The following is a 17,728-nucleotide window of genomic DNA, read 5'->3' as shown; positions in this document are numbered from 1 at the left end:
TTCAGAGTTGGATATTTTTAAGATGCCATAAATCTAGTATTCTGTGAATGACAAAGCCATGACTCTGTCCATACCCCATAAGTGCTACACATACCAAGAAAGCTTCCCATTTGTTGAAAGGGCATTTCTTGGTCAGTGTATTCCTGATTTCTTCAAAACAAGAAACATTCTCTAAGGAGCTTATGATCTTAAAAAATGAAAAGAATACACTGTTAATCCAGTAATTGACTGCAATGCACTTCTTTTGATGATGGAAAATATTAATACAATGCACAAAATAGGTTTAAAATGTAAATGAATAAATAAACATGATGTCCACTGAAGTCCACTTTTTGGCACTTTTGGAAAAGAGAATTTGAATCAAATGTTAAAGCAGATAATAGGAAAATATATTTAATAGCCTAATTTACATAAGACTATTCAGAGTTGGATATTTTTAAGATGCCATAAATCTAGTATTCTGTGAATGACAAAACCATGACTCTGTCCATACCCCATAAGTGCTACACATACCAACAAAGCTTCCCATTTGTTGAAAGGGCATTTCTTGGTCAGTGTATTCCTGATTTCTTCAAAACAAGAAACATTCTCTAAGGAGCTTATGATCTTAAAAAATGAAAAGAATACACAAGAATAATCATGCTTTGGCCAGTGCGACACATACCAACAAAGCTTCCCGTTTTTTGAAAGGGCATTTCTTTGTCAGTGTATTCCTAATTCCTTCAAAACAAGAATAATTCTCTAAGGAGTTTATGATCTTAAAAATTGAATACAAACTATGCGTTGGCCGGGAATCGAACCCGGGTCAACTGCTTGGAAGGCAGCTATGCTCACCACTATACCACCAACGCTTCCTGGTTTTCAAAGGGCATTTGTTAGTCAAATCTGTAAGCCACAACACCTGATTGTATGATTTCAATGCTCTACACTGTTAATCCATTAATTGACTGCAATGCACTTCTTTTGATGATGGAAAATATTAATACAATGCACAAATTAGGTTAAAAATGCAAATGAATAAATAAACATGATGTCCACTGAAGTCCACTTTTTGGCACTTTTGGAAAAGAGAATTTGAATCAAATGTTAAAGCAGATAATAGGAAAATATATTTAATAGCCTAATTTACATAAGACTATTCAGAGTTGGATATTTTTAAGATGCCATAAATCTAGTATTCTGTGAATGACAAAGCCATGACTCTGTCCATACCCCATAAGTGCTACACATACCAAGAAAGCTTCCCATTTGTTGAAAGGGCATTTCTTGGTCAGTGTATTCCTGATTTCTTCAAAACAAGAAACATTCTCTAAGGAGCTTATGATCTTAAAAAATGAAAAGAATACACTGTTAATCCAGTAATTGACTGCAATGCACTTCTTTTGATGATGGAAAATATTAATACAATGCACAAAATAGGTTTAAAATGTAAATGAATAAATAAACATGATGTCCACTGAAGTCCACTTTTTGGCACTTTTGGAAAAGAGAATTTGAATTACATGCTAAAGCAGATAATAGGAAAATATATTTAATAGCCTAATTTACATAAGACTATTCAGAGCTGGATATTTTTAAGATGTCATAAATCTAGTATTCTCTGAATGACAAAGCCATGTCTCTGTCCATATCCCATAAGAGCTACACATACCAACAAAGCTTCCCATTTGTTGAAAGGGCATTTCTTGGTCAGTGTATTCCTGATTTCTTCAAAACAAGAAACATTCTCTAAGGAGCTTATGATCTTAAAAAATGAAAAGAATACACTGTTAATCCAGTAATTGACTGCAATGCACTTCTTTTGATGATGGAAAATATTAATACAATGCACAAAATTGGTTTAAAATGTAAATGAATAAATAAACATGATGTCCACTGAAGTCCACTTTTTGGCACTTTTGGAAAAGAGAATTTGAATCACATGCTAAAGCAGATAATAGGAAAATATATTTAATAGCCTAATTTACATAAGACTATTCAGAGCTGGATATTTTTAAGATGCCATAAATCTAGTATTCTCTGAATGACAAAGCCATGACTCTGTCCATATCCCATAAGTGCTACACATACCAACAAAGCTTCCCATTTGTTGAAAGGGCATTTCTTGGTCAGTGTATTCCTGATTTCTTCAAAACAAGAAACATTCTCTAAGGAGCTTATGATCTTAAAAAATGAAAAGAATACACAAGAAAAATCATGCGTTGGCCAGTGCGACACATACCAACAAAGCTTCCCGTTTTTTGAAAGGGCATTTCTTGGTCAGTGTATTCCTGATTTCTTCAAAACAAGAAACATTCTCTAAGGAGCTTATGATCTTAAAAAATGAAAAGAATACACTGTTAATCCAGTAATTGACTGCAATGCACTTCTTTTGATGATGGAAAATATTAATACAATGCACAAAATAGGTTTAAAATGTAAATGAATAAATAAACATGATGTCCACTGAAGTCCACATTTTGGCACTTTTGGAAAAGAGAATTTGAATCACATGCTAAAGCAGATAATAGGAAAATATATTTAATAGCCTAATTTACATAAGACTATTCAGAGCTGGATATTTTTAAGATGCCATAAATCTAGTATTCTCTGAATGACAAAGCCATGACTCTGTCCATATCCCATAAGTGCTACACATACCAACAAAGCTTCCCATTTGTTGAAAGGGCATTTCTTGGTCAGTGTATTCCTGATTTCTTCAAAACAAGAAACATTCTCTAAGGAGCTTATGATCTTAAAAAATGAAAAGAATACACTGTTAATCCAGTAATTGACTGCAATGCACTTCTTTTGATGATGGAAAATATTAATACAATGCACAAAATAGGTTTAAAATGTAAATGAATAAATAAACATGATGTCCACTGAAGTCCACTTTTTGGCTCTTTTGGAAAAGAGAATTTGAATCACATGCTAAAGCAGATAATAGGAAAATATATTTAATAGCCTAATTTACATAAGACTATTCAGAGCTGGATATTTTTAAGATGCCATAAATCTAGTATTCTCTGAATGACAAAGCCATGACTCTGTCCATATCCCATAAGTGCTACACATACCAAGAAAGCTTCCCATTTGTTGAAAGGGCATTTCTTGGTCAGTGTATTCCTGATTTCTTCAAAACAAGAAACATTCTCTAAGGAGCTTATGATCTTAAAAAATGAAAAGAATACACTGTTAATCCAGTAATTGACTGCAATGCACTTCTTTTGATGATGGAAAATATTAATACAATGCACAAAATAGGTTTAAAATGTAAATGAATAAATAAACATGATGTCCACTGAAGTCCACTTTTTGGCACTTTTGGAAAAGAGAATTTGAATCACATGCTAAAGCAGATAATAGGAAAATATATTTAATAGCCTAATTTACATAAGACTATTCAGAGCTGGATATTTTTAAGATGCCATAAATCTAGTATTCTCTGAATGACAAAGCCATGACTCTGTCCATATCCCATAAGTGCTACACATACCAACAAAGCTTCCCATTTGTTGAAAGGGCATTTCTTGGTCAGTGTATTCCTGATTTCTTCAAAACAAGAAACATTCTCTAAGGAGCTTATGATCTTAAAAAATGAAAAGAATACACAAGAAAAATCATGCGTTGGCCAGTGCGACACATACCAACAAAGCTTCCCGTTTTTTGAAAGGGCATTTCTTGGTCAGTGTATTCCTAATTCCTTCAAAACAAGAATAATTCTCTAAGGAGTTTATGATCTTAAAAATTGAATACAAACTATGCGTTGGCCGGGAATCGAACCCGGGTCAACCACCAACGCTTCCTGGTTTTCAAAAGGGCATTTGTTAGTCAAATCTGTAAGCCACAACACCTGATTGTATGATTTCAATGCTCTACACTGTTAATCCATTAAATGACTGCAATGCACTTCTTTTTATGATGGAAAATATTAATACAATGCACAAATTAGGTTAAAAATGCAAATGAATAAATAAACATGATGTCCACTGAAGTCCACTTTTTGGCACTTTTGGAAAAGAGAATTTGAATCAAATGTTAAAGCAGATAATAGGAAAATATATTTAATAGCCTAATTTACATAAGACTATTCAGAGTTGGATATTTTTAAGATGCCATAAATCTAGTATTCTGTGAATGACAAAGCCATGACTCTGTCCATACCCCATAAGTGCTACACATACCAAGAAAGCTTTCCATTTGTTGAAAGGGCATTTCTTGGTCAGTGTATTCCTGATTTCTTCAAAACAAGAAACATTCTCTAAGGAGCTTATGATCTTAAAAAATGAAAAGAATACACTGTTAATCCAGTAATTGACTGCAATGCACTTCTTTTGATGATGGAAAATATTAATACAATGCACAAAATAGGTTTAAAATGTAAATGAATAAATAAACATGATGTCCACTGAAGTCCACTTTTTGGCACTTTTGGAAAAGAGAATTTGAATTACATGCTAAAGCAGATAATAGGAAAATATATTTAATAGCCTAATTTACATAAGACTATTCAGAGCTGGATATTTTTAAGATGTCATAAATCTAGTATTCTCTGAATGACAAAGCCATGACTCTGTCCATATCCCATAAGAGCTACACATACCAACAAAGCTTCCCATTTGTTGAAAGGGCATTTCTTGGTCAGTGTATTCCTGATTTCTTCAAAACAAGAAACATTCTCTAAGGAGCTTATGATCTTAAAAAATGAGAAGAATACACTGTTAATCCAGTAATTGACTGCAATGCACTTCTTTTGATGATGGAAAATATTAATACAATGCACAAAATAGGTTTAAAATGTAAATGAATAAATAAACACGATGTCCACTGAAGTCCACTTTTTGGCACTTTTGGAAAAGAGAATTTGAATCACATGCTAAAGCAGATAATAGGAAAATATATTTAATAGCCTAATTTACATAAGACTATTCAGAGCTGGATATTTTTAAGATGCCATAAATCTAGTATTCTCTGAATGACAAAGCCATGACTCTGTCCATATCCCATAAGTGCTACACATACCAACAAAGCTTCCCATTTGTTGAAAGGGCATTTCTTGGTCAGTGTATTCCTGATTTCTTCAAAACAAGAAACATTCTCTAAGGAGCTTATGATCTTAAAAAATGAAAAGAATACACAAGAAAAATCATGCGTTGGCCAGTGCGACACATACCAACAAAGCTTCCCGTTTTTTGAAAGGGCATTTCTTGGTCAGTGTATTCCTAATTCCTTCAAAACAAGAATAATTCTCTAAGGAGTTTATGATCTTAAAAATTGAATACAAACTATGCGTTGGCCGGGAATCGAACCCGGGTCAACTGCTTCGAAGGCAGCTATGCTCACCACTATATCACCAACGCTTCCTGGTTTTTAAAAGGGCATTTGTTAGTCAAATCTGTAAGCCACAACACCTGATTGTATGATTTCAATGCTCTACACTGTTAATCCATTAATTGACTGCAATGCACTTCTTTTGATGATGGAAAATATTAATACAATGCACAAATTAGGTTAAAAATGCAAATGAATAAATAAACATGATGTACACTGAAGTCCACTTTTTGGCACTTTTGGAAAAGAGTATTTGAATCAAATGTTAAAGAAGATAATAGGAAAATATATTTAATAGCCTAATTTACATAAGGCTATTTAGAGTTGGATATTTTTAAGATGCCATAAATCTAGTATTCTGTGAATGACAAAGCCATGACTCTGTCCAAACCCCATAAGTGCTACACATACCAAGAAAGCTTCCCATTTGTTGAAAGGGCATTTCTTGGTCAGTGTATTCCTGATTTCTTCAAAACAAGAAACATTCTCTAAGGAGCTTATGATCTTAAAAAATGAAAAGAATACACTGTTAATCCAGTAATTGACTGCAATGCACTTCTTTTGATGATGGAAAATATTAATACAATGCACAAAATAGGTTTAAAATGTAAATGAATAAATAAACATGATGTCCACTGAAGTCCACATTTTGGCACTTTTGGAAAAGAGAATTTGAATCACATGCTAAAGCAGATAATAGGAAAATATATTTAATAGCCTAATTTACATAAGACTATTCAGAGCTGGATATTTTTAAGATGCCATAAATCTAGTATTCTCTGAATGACAAAGCCATAACTCTGTCCATATCCCATAAGAGCTACACATACCAACAAAGCTTCCCATTTGTTGAAAGGGCATTTCTTGGTCAGTGTATTCCTGATTTCTTCAAAACAAGAAACATTCTCTAAGGAGCTTATGATCTTAAAAAATGAAAAGAATACACTGTTAATCCAGTAATTGACTGCAATGCACTTCTTTTGATGATGGAAAATATTAATACAATGCACAAAATAGGTTTAAAATGTAAATGAATAAATAAACATGATGTCCACTGAAGTCCACTTTTTGGCTCTTTTGGAAAAGAGAATTTGAATCACATGCTAAAGCAGATAATAGGAAAATATATTTAATAGCCTAATTTACATAAGACTATTCAGAGCTGGATATTTTTAAGATGCCATAAATCTAGTATTCTCTGAATGACAAAGCCATGACTCTGTCCATATCCCATAAGTGCTACACATACCAAGAAAGCTTCCCATTTGTTGAAAGGGCATTTCTTGGTCAGTGTATTCCTGATTTCTTCAAAACAAGAAACATTCTCTAAGGAGCTTATGATCTTAAAAAATGAAAAGAATACACTGTTAATCCAGTAATTGACTGCAATGCACTTCTTTTGATGATGGAAAATATTAATACAATGCACAAAATAGGTTTAAAATGTAAATGAATAAATAAACATGATGTCCACTGAAGTCCACATTTTGGCACTTTTGGAAAAGAGAATTTGAATCACATGCTAAAGCAGATAATAGGAAAATATATTTAATAGCCTAATTTACATAAGACTATTCAGAGCTGGATATTTTTAAGATGCCATAAATCTAGTATTCTCTGAATGACAAAGCCATTACTCTGTCCATATCCCATAAGAGCTACACATACCAACAAAGCTTCCCATTTGTTGAAAGGGCATTTCTTGGTCAGTGTATTCCTGATTTCTTCAAAACAAGAAACATTCTCTAAGGAGCTTATGATCTTAAAAAATGAAAAGAATACACTGTTAATCCAGTAATTGACTGCAATGCACTTCTTTTGATGATGGAAAATATTAATACAATGCACAAAATAGGTTTAAAATGTAAATGAATAAATAAACATGATGTCCACTGAAGTCCACTTTTTGGCTCTTTTGGAAAAGAGAATTTGAATCACATGCTAAAGCAGATAATAGGAAAATATATTTAATAGCCTAATTTACATAAGACTATTCAGAGCTGGATATTTTTAAGATGCCATAAATCTAGTATTCTCTGAATGACAAAGCCATGACTCTGTCCATATCCCATAAGTGCTACACATACCAAGAAAGCTTCCCATTTGTTGAAAGGGCATTTCTTGGTCAGTGTATTCCTGATTTCTTCAAAACAAGAAACATTCTCTAAGGAGCTTATGATCTTAAAAAATGAAAAGAATACACTGTTAATCCAGTAATTGACTGCAATGCACTTCTTTTGATGATGGAAAATATTAATACAATGCACAAAATAGGTTTAAAATGTAAATGAATAAATAAACATGATGTACACTGAAGTCCACTTTTTGGCACTTTTGGAAAAGAGTATTTGAATCAAATGTTAAAGAAGATAATAGGAAAATATATTTAATAGCCTAATTTACATAAGACTATTTAGAGTTGGATATTTTTAAGATGCCATAAATCTAGTATTCTGTGAATGACAAAGCCATGACTCTGTCCATACCCCATAAGTGCTACACATACCAAGAAAGCTTCCCATTTGTTGAAAGGGCATTTCTTGGTCAGTGTATTCCTGATTTCTTCAAAACAAGAAACATTCTCTAAGGAGCTTATGATCTTAAAAAATGAAAAGAATACACTGTTAATCCAGTAATTGACTGCAATGCACTTCTTTTGATGATGGAAAATATTAATACAATGCACAAAATAGGTTTAAAATGTAAATGAATAAATAAACATGATGTCCACTGAAGTCCACATTTTGGCACTTTTGGAAAAGAGAATTTGAATCACATGCTAAAGCAGATAATAGGAAAATATATTTAATAGCCTAATTTACATAAGACTATTCAGAGCTGGATATTTTTAAGATGCCATAAATCTAGTATTCTCTGAATGACAAAGCCATGACTCTGTCCATATCCCATAAGTGCTACACATACCAACAAAGCTTCCCATTTGTTGAAAGGGCATTTCTTGGTCAGTGTATTCCTGATTTCTTCAAAACAAGAAATATTCTCTAAGGAGCTTATGATCTTAAAAAATGAAAAGAATACACTGTTAATCCAGTAATTGACTGCAATGCACTTCTTTTGATGATGGAAAATATTAATACAATGCACAAAATAGGTTTAAAATGTAAATGAATAAATAAACATGATGTCCACTGAAGTCCACTTTTTGGCTCTTTTGGAAAAGAGAATTTGAATCACATGCTAAAGCAGATAATAGGAAAATATATTTAATAGCCTAATTTACATAAGACTATTCAGAGCTGGATATTTTTAAGATGCCATAAATCTAGTATTCTCTGAATGACAAAGCCATGACTCTGTCCATATCCCATAAGTGCTACACATACCAAGAAAGCTTCCCATTTGTTGAAAGGGCATTTCTTGGTCAGTGTATTCCTGATTTCTTCAAAACAAGAAACATTCTCTAAGGAGCTTATGATCTTAAAAAATGAAAAGAATACACTGTTAATCCAGTAATTGACTGCAATGCACTTCTTTTGATGATGGAAAATATTAATACAATGCACAAAATAGGTTTAAAATGTAAATGAATAAATAAACATGATGTACACTGAAGTCCACTTTTTGGCACTTTTGGAAAAGAGTATTTGAATCAAATGTTAAAGAAGATAATAGGAAAATATATTTAATAGCCTAATTTACATAAGACTATTTAGAGTTGGATATTTTTAAGATGCCATAAATCTAGTATTCTGTGAATGACAAAGCCATGACTCTGTCCATACCCCATAAGTGCTACACATACCAAGAAAGCTTCCCATTTGTTGAAAGGGCATTTCTTGGTCAGTGTATTCCTGATTTCTTCAAAACAAGAAACATTCTCTAAGGAGCTTATGATCTTAAAAAATGAAAAGAATACACTGTTAATCCAGTAATTGACTGCAATGCACTTCTTTTGATGATGGAAAATATTAATACAATGCACAAAATAGGTTTAAAATGTAAATGAATAAATAAACATGATGTCCACTGAAGTCCACATTTTGGCACTTTTGGAAAAGAGAATTTGAATCACATGCTAAAGCAGATAATAGGAAAATATATTTAATAGCCTAATTTACATAAGACTATTCAGAGCTGGATATTTTTAAGATGCCATAAATCTAGTATTCTCTGAATGACAAAGCCATGACTCTGTCCATATCCCATAAGTGCTACACATACCAACAAAGCTTCCCATTTGTTGAAAGGGCATTTCTTGGTCAGTGTATTCCTGATTTCTTCAAAACAAGAAACATTCTCTAAGGAGCTTATGATCTTAAAAAATGAAAAGAATACACTGTTAATCCAGTAATTGAATGCAATGCACTTCTTTTGATGATGGAAAATATTAATACAATGCACAAAATAGGTTTAAAATGTAAATGAATAAATAAACATGATGTCCACTGAAGTCCACTTTTTGGCTCTTTTGGAAAAGAGAATTTGAATCACATGCTAAAGCAGATAATAGGAAAATATATTTAATAGCCTAATTTACATAAGACTATTCAGAGCTGGATATTTTTAAGATGCCATAAATCTAGTATTCTCTGAATGACAAAGCCGTGACTCTGTCCATATCCCATAAGTGCTACACATACCAACAAAGCTTCCCATTTGTTGAAAGGGCATTTCTTGGTCAGTGTATTCCTGATTTCTTCAAAACAAGAAACATTCTCTAAGGAGCTTATGATCTTAAAAAATGAAGAGAATACACAAGAAAAATCATGCGTTGGCCAGTGCGACACATACCAACAAAGCTTCCCGTTTTTTGAAAGGGCATTTCTTGGTCAGTGTATTCCTAATTCCTTCAAAACAAGAATAATTCTCTAAGGAGTTTATGATCTTAAAAATTGAATACAAACTATGCGTTGGCCGGGAATCGAACCCGGGTCAACCACCAACGCTTCCTGGTTTTCAAAAGGGCATTTGTTAGTCAAATCTGTAAGCCACAACACCTGATTGTATGATTTCAATGCTCTACACTGTTAATCCATTAAATGACTGCAATGCACTTCTTTTTATGATGGAAAATATTAATACAATGCACAAATTAGGTTAAAAATGCAAATGAATAAATAAACATGATGTCCACTGAAGTCCACTTTTTGGCACTTTTGGAAAAGAGAATTTGAATCAAATGTTAAAGCAGATAATAGGAAAATATATTTAATAGCCTAATTTACATAAGACTATTCAGAGTTGGATATTTTTAAGATGCCATAAATCTAGTATTCTGTGAATGACAAAGCCATGACTCTGTCCATACCCCATAAGTGCTACACATACCAAGAAAGCTTTCCATTTGTTGAAAGGGCATTTCTTGGTCAGTGTATTCCTGATTTCTTCAAAACAAGAAACATTCTCTAAGGAGCTTATGATCTTAAAAAATGAAAAGAATACACTGTTAATCCAGTAATTGACTGCAATGCACTTCTTTTGATGATGGAAAATATTAATACAATGCACAAAATAGGTTTAAAATGTAAATGAATAAATAAACATGATGTCCACTGAAGTCCACTTTTTGGCACTTTTGGAAAAGAGAATTTGAATTACATGCTAAAGCAGATAATAGGAAAATATATTTAATAGCCTAATTTACATAAGACTATTCAGAGCTGGATATTTTTAAGATGTCATAAATCTAGTATTCTCTGAATGACAAAGCCATGACTCTGTCCATATCCCATAAGAGCTACACATACCAACAAAGCTTCCCATTTGTTGAAAGGGCATTTCTTGGTCAGTGTATTCCTGATTTCTTCAAAACAAGAAACATTCTCTAAGGAGCTTATGATCTTAAAAAATGAGAAGAATACACTGTTAATCCAGTAATTGACTGCAATGCACTTCTTTTGATGATGGAAAATATTAATACAATGCACAAAATAGGTTTAAAATGTAAATGAATAAATAAACATGATGTCCACTGAAGTCCACTTTTTGGCACTTTTGGAAAAGAGAATTTGAATCACATGCTAAAGCAGATAATAGGAAAATATATTTAATAGCCTAATTTACATAAGACTATTCAGAGCTGGATATTTTTAAGATGCCATAAATCTAGTATTCTCTGAATGACAAAGCCATGACTCTGTCCATATCCCATAAGTGCTACACATACCAACAAAGCTTCCCATTTGTTGAAAGGGCATTTCTTGGTCAGTGTATTCCTGATTTCTTCAAAACAAGAAACATTCTCTAAGGAGCTTATGATCTTAAAAAATGAAAAGAATACACAAGAAAAATCATGCGTTGGCCAGTGCGACACATACCAACAAAGCTTCCCGTTTTTTGAAAGGGCATTTCTTGGTCAGTGTATTCCTAATTCCTTCAAAACAAGAATAATTCTCTAAGGAGTTTATGATCTTAAAAATTGAATACAAACTATGCGTTGGCCGGGGATCGAACCCGGGTCAACTGCTTCGAAGGCAGCTATGCTCACCACTATATCACCAACGCTTCCTGGTTTTTAAAAGGGCATTTGTTAGTCAAATCTGTAAGCCACAACACCTGATTGTATGATTTCAATGCTCTACACTGTTAATCCATTAATTGACTGCAATGCACTTCTTTTGATGATGGAAAATATTAATACAATGCACAAATTAGGTTAAAAATGCAAATGAATAAATAAACATGATGTCCACTGAAGTCCACTTTTTGGCACTTTTGGAAAAGAGAATTTGAATCAAATGTTAAAGCAGATAATAGGAAAATATATTTAATAGCCTAATTTACATAAGACTATTCAGAGTTGGATATTTTTAAGATGCCATAAATCTAGTATTCTGTGAATGACAAAGCCATGACTCTGTCCATACCCCATAAGTGCTACACATACCAAGAAAGCTTTCCATTTGTTGAAAGGGCATTTCTTGGTCAGTGTATTCCTGATTTCTTCAAAACAAGAAACATTCTCTAAGGAGCTTATGATCTTAAAAAATGAAAAGAATACACTGTTAATCCAGTAATTGACTGCAATGCACTTCTTTTGATGATGGAAAATATTAATACAATGCACAAAATAGGTTTAAAATGTAAATGAATAAATAAACATGATGTCCACTGAAGTCCACATTTTGGCACTTTTGGAAAAGAGAATTTGAATCACATGCTAAAGCAGATAATAGGAAAATATATTTAATAGCCTAATTTACATAAGACTATTCAGAGCTGGATATTTTTAAGATGCCATAAATCTAGTATTCTCTGAATGACAAAGCCATGACTCTGTCCATATCCCATAAGTGCTACACATACCAACAAAGCTTCCCATTTGTTGAAAGGGCATTTCTTGGTCAGTGTATTCCTGATTTCTTCAAAACAAGAAACATTCTCTAAGGAGCTTATGATCTTAAAAAATGAAAATAATACACTGTTAATCCAGTAATTGACTGCAATGCACTTCTTTTGATGATGGAAAATATTAATACAATGCACAAAATAGGTTTAAAATGTAAATGAATAAATAAACATGATGTCCACTGAAGTCCACTTTTTGGCTCTTTTGGAAAAGAGAATTTGAATCACATGCTAAAGCAGATAATAGGAAAATATATTTAATAGCCTAATTTACATAAGACTATTCAGAGCTGGATATTTTTAAGATGCCATAAATCTAGTATTCTCTGAATGACAAAGCCATGACTCTGTCCATATCCCATAAGTGCTACACATACCAAGAAAGCTTCCCATTTGTTGAAAGGGCATTTCTTGGTCAGTGTATTCCTGATTTCTTCAAAACAAGAAACATTCTCTAAGGAGCTTATGATCTTAAAAAATGAAAAGAATACACTGTTAATCCAGTAATTGACTGCAATGCACTTCTTTTGATGATGGAAAATATTAATACAATGCACAAAATAGGTTTAAAATGTAAATGAATAAATAAACATGATGTACACTGAAGTCCACTTTTTGGCACTTTTGGAAAAGAGTATTTGAATCAAATGTTAAAGAAGATAATAGGAAAATATATTTAATAGCCTAATTTACATAAGACTATTTAGAGTTGGATATTTTTAAGATGCCATAAATCTAGTATTCTGTGAATGACAAAGCCATGACTCTGTCCATACCCCATAAGTGCTACACATACCAAGAAAGCTTCCCATTTGTTGAAAGGGCATTTCTTGGTCAGTGTATTCCTGATTTCTTCAAAACAAGAAACATTCTCTAAGGAGCTTATGATCTTAAAAAATGAAAAGAATACACTGTTAATCCAGTAATTGACTGCAATGCACTTCTTTTGATGATGGAAAATATTAATACAATGCACAAAATAGGTTTAAAATGTAAATGAATAAATAAACATGATGTCCACTGAAGTCCACATTTTGGCACTTTTGGAAAAGAGAATTTGAATCACATGCTAAAGCAGATAATAGGAAAATATATTTAATAGCCTAATTTACATAAGACTATTCAGAGCTGGATATTTTTAAGATGCCATAAATCTAGTATTCTCTGAATGACAAAGCCATGACTCTGTCCATATCCCATAAGTGCTACACATACCAACAAAGCTTCCCATTTGTTGAAAGGGCATTTCTTGGTCAGTGTATTCCTGATTTCTTCAAAACAAGAAACATTCTCTAAGGAGCTTATGATCTTAAAAAATGAAAAGAATACACTGTTAATCCAGTAATTGAATGCAATGCACTTCTTTTGATGATGGAAAATATTAATACAATGCACAAAATAGGTTTAAAATGTAAATGAATAAATAAACATGATGTCCACTGAAGTCCACTTTTTGGCTCTTTTGGAAAAGAGAATTTGAATCACATGCTAAAGCAGATAATAGGAAAATATATTTAATAGCCTAATTTACATAAGACTATTCAGAGCTGGATATTTTTAAGATGCCATAAATCTAGTATTCTCTGAATGACAAAGCCGTGACTCTGTCCATATCCCATAAGTGCTACACATACCAACAAAGCTTCCCATTTGTTGAAAGGGCATTTCTTGGTCAGTGTATTCCTGATTTCTTCAAAACAAGAAACATTCTCTAAGGAGCTTATGATCTTAAAAAATGAAGAGAATACACAAGAAAAATCATGCGTTGGCCAGTGCGACACATACCAACAAAGCTTCCCGTTTTTTGAAAGGGCATTTCTTGGTCAGTGTATTCCTAATTCCTTCAAAACAAGAATAATTCTCTAAGGAGTTTATGATCTTAAAAATTGAATACAAACTATGCGTTGGCCGGGAATCGAACCCGGGTCAACCACCAACGCTTCCTGGTTTTCAAAAGGGCATTTGTTAGTCAAATCTGTAAGCCACAACACCTGATTGTATGATTTCAATGCTCTACACTGTTAATCCATTAAATGACTGCAATGCACTTCTTTTTATGATGGAAAATATTAATACAATGCACAAATTAGGTTAAAAATGCAAATGAATAAATAAACATGATGTCCACTGAAGTCCACTTTTTGGCACTTTTGGAAAAGAGAATTTGAATCAAATGTTAAAGCAGATAATAGGAAAATATATTTAATAGCCTAATTTACATAAGACTATTCAGAGTTGGATATTTTTAAGATGCCATAAATCTAGTATTCTGTGAATGACAAAGCCATGACTCTGTCCATACCCCATAAGTGCTACACATACCAAGAAAGCTTTCCATTTGTTGAAAGGGCATTTCTTGGTCAGTGTATTCCTGATTTCTTCAAAACAAGAAACATTCTCTAAGGAGCTTATGATCTTAAAAAATGAAAAGAATACACTGTTAATCCAGTAATTGACTGCAATGCACTTCTTTTGATGATGGAAAATATTAATACAATGCACAAAATAGGTTTAAAATGTAAATGAATAAATAAACATGATGTCCACTGAAGTCCACTTTTTGGCACTTTTGGAAAAGAGAATTTGAATTACATGCTAAAGCAGATAATAGGAAAATATATTTAATAGCCTAATTTACATAAGACTATTCAGAGCTGGATATTTTTAAGATGTCATAAATCTAGTATTCTCTGAATGACAAAGCCATGACTCTGTCCATATCCCATAAGAGCTACACATACCAACAAAGCTTCCCATTTGTTGAAAGGGCATTTCTTGGTCAGTGTATTCCTGATTTCTTCAAAACAAGAAACATTCTCTAAGGAGCTTATGATCTTAAAAAATGAGAAGAATACACTGTTAATCCAGTAATTGACTGCAATGCACTTCTTTTGATGATGGAAAATATTAATACAATGCACAAAATAGGTTTAAAATGTAAATGAATAAATAAACATGATGTCCACTGAAGTCCACTTTTTGGCACTTTTGGAAAAGAGAATTTGAATCACATGCTAAAGCAGATAATAGGAAAATATATTTAATAGCCTAATTTACATAAGACTATTCAGAGCTGGATATTTTTAAGATGCCATAAATCTAGTATTCTCTGAATGACAAAGCCATGACTCTGTCCATATCCCATAAGTGCTACACATACCAACAAAGCTTCCCATTTGTTGAAAGGGCATTTCTTGGTCAGTGTATTCCTGATTTCTTCAAAACAAGAAACATTCTCTAAGGAGCTTATGATCTTAAAAAATGAAAAGAATACACAAGAAAAATCATGCGTTGGCCAGTGCGACACATACCAACAAAGCTTCCCGTTTTTTGAAAGGGCATTTCTTGGTCAGTGTATTCCTAATTCCTTCAAAACAAGAATAATTCTCTAAGGAGTTTATGATCTTAAAAATTGAATACAAACTATGCGTTGGCCGGGGATCGAACCCGGGTCAACTGCTTCGAAGGCAGCTATGCTCACCACTATATCACCAACGCTTCCTGGTTTTTAAAAGGGCATTTGTTAGTCAAATCTGTAAGCCACAACACCTGATTGTATGATTTCAATGCTCTACACTGTTAATCCATTAATTGACTGCAATGCACTTCTTTTGATGATGGAAAATATTAATACAATGCACAAATTAGGTTAAAAATGCAAATGAATAAATAAACATGATGTCCACTGAAGTCCACTTTTTGGCACTTTTGGAAAAGAGAATTTGAATCAAATGTTAAAGCAGATAATAGGAAAATATATTTAATAGCCTAATTTACATAAGACTATTCAGAGTTGGATATTTTTAAGATGCCATAAATCTAGTATTCTGTGAATGACAAAGCCATGACTCTGTCCATACCCCATAAGTGCTACACATACCAAGAAAGCTTTCCATTTGTTGAAAGGGCATTTCTTGGTCAGTGTATTCCTGATTTCTTCAAAACAAGAAACATTCTCTAAGGAGCTTATGATCTTAAAAAATGAAAAGAATACACTGTTAATCCAGTAATTGACTGCAATGCACTTCTTTTGATGATGGAAAATATTAATACAATGCACAAAATAGGTTTAAAATGTAAATGAATAAATAAACATGATGTCCACTGAAGTCCACATTTTGGCACTTTTGGAAAAGAGAATTTGAATCACATGCTAAAGCAGATAATAGGAAAATATATTTAATAGCCTAATTTACATAAGACTATTCAGAGCTGGATATTTTTAAGATGCCATAAATCTAGTATTCTCTGAATGACAAAGCCATGACTCTGTCCATATCCCATAAGTGCTACACATACCAACAAAGCTTCCCATTTGTTGAAAGGGCATTTCTTGGTCAGTGTATTCCTGATTTCTTCAAAACAAGAAACATTCTCTAAGGAGCTTATGATCTTAAAAAATGAAAAGAATACACTGTTAATCCAGTAATTGAATGCAATGCACTTCTTTTGATGATGGAAAATATTAATACAATGCACAAAATAGGTTTAAAATGTAAATGAATAAATAAACATGATGTCCACTGAAGTCCACTTTTTGGCTCTTTTGGAAAAGAGAATTTGAATCACATGCTAAAGCAGATAATAGGAAAATATATTTAATAGCCTAATTTACATAAGACTATTCAGAGCTGGATATTTTTAAGATGCCATAAATCTAGTATTCTCTGAATGACAAAGCCGTGACTCTGTCCATATCCCATAAGTGCTACACATACCAACAAAGCTTCCCATTTGTTGAAAGGGCATTTCTTGGTCAGTGTATTCCTGATTTCTTCAAAACAAGAAACATTCTCTAAGGAGCTTATGATCTTAAAAAATGAAGAGAATACACAAGAAAAATCATGCGTTGGCCAGTGCGACACATACCAACAAAGCTTCCCGTTTTTTGAAAGGGCATTTCTTGGTCAGTGTATTCCTAATTCCTTCAAAACAAGAATAATTCTCTAAGGAGTTTATGATCTTAAAAATTGAATACAAACTATGCGTTGGCCGGGAATCGAACCCGGGTCAACCACCAACGCTTCCTGGTTTTCAAAAGGGCATTTGTTAGTCAAATCTGTAAGCCACAACACCTGATTGTATGATTTCAATGCTCTACACTGTT

At 32.7% G+C, this 17,728-nt stretch overlaps 4 non-coding genes across 4 annotated transcripts; all 4 read right to left on the bottom strand.

Annotated features, from left to right (window-relative positions):
• Positions 1-779: 779 nt before the first annotated feature.
• Positions 780-851, bottom strand: TRNAG-UCC (transfer RNA glycine (anticodon UCC)). The gene has a single exon. It is a non-coding gene; the product is annotated as a tRNA-Gly (tRNA).
• Positions 852-5,270: 4,419 nt separating this feature from the next.
• Positions 5,271-5,342, bottom strand: TRNAR-UCG (transfer RNA arginine (anticodon UCG)). Its single transcript has one exon. It is a non-coding gene; the product is annotated as a tRNA-Arg (tRNA).
• Positions 5,343-11,706: 6,364 nt separating this feature from the next.
• Positions 11,707-11,778, bottom strand: TRNAR-UCG (transfer RNA arginine (anticodon UCG)). The gene has a single exon. It is a non-coding gene; the product is annotated as a tRNA-Arg (tRNA).
• A 4,269-nt stretch (positions 11,779-16,047) lies between these two features.
• On the bottom strand, positions 16,048-16,119 carry TRNAR-UCG (transfer RNA arginine (anticodon UCG)). Its single transcript has one exon. It is a non-coding gene; the product is annotated as a tRNA-Arg (tRNA).
• Between the last annotated feature and the right edge of the window lie 1,609 nt (positions 16,120-17,728).

The sequence above is a fragment of the Taudactylus pleione genome, unplaced genomic scaffold (assembly GCF_031769625.1).
Source record: "Taudactylus pleione unplaced genomic scaffold, aTauple2 ptg000467l, whole genome shotgun sequence".
Taxonomy (NCBI): domain Eukaryota; kingdom Metazoa; phylum Chordata; class Amphibia; order Anura; family Myobatrachidae; genus Taudactylus; species Taudactylus pleione.
This window is presented reverse-complemented; position numbering and strand designations above follow the sequence as displayed.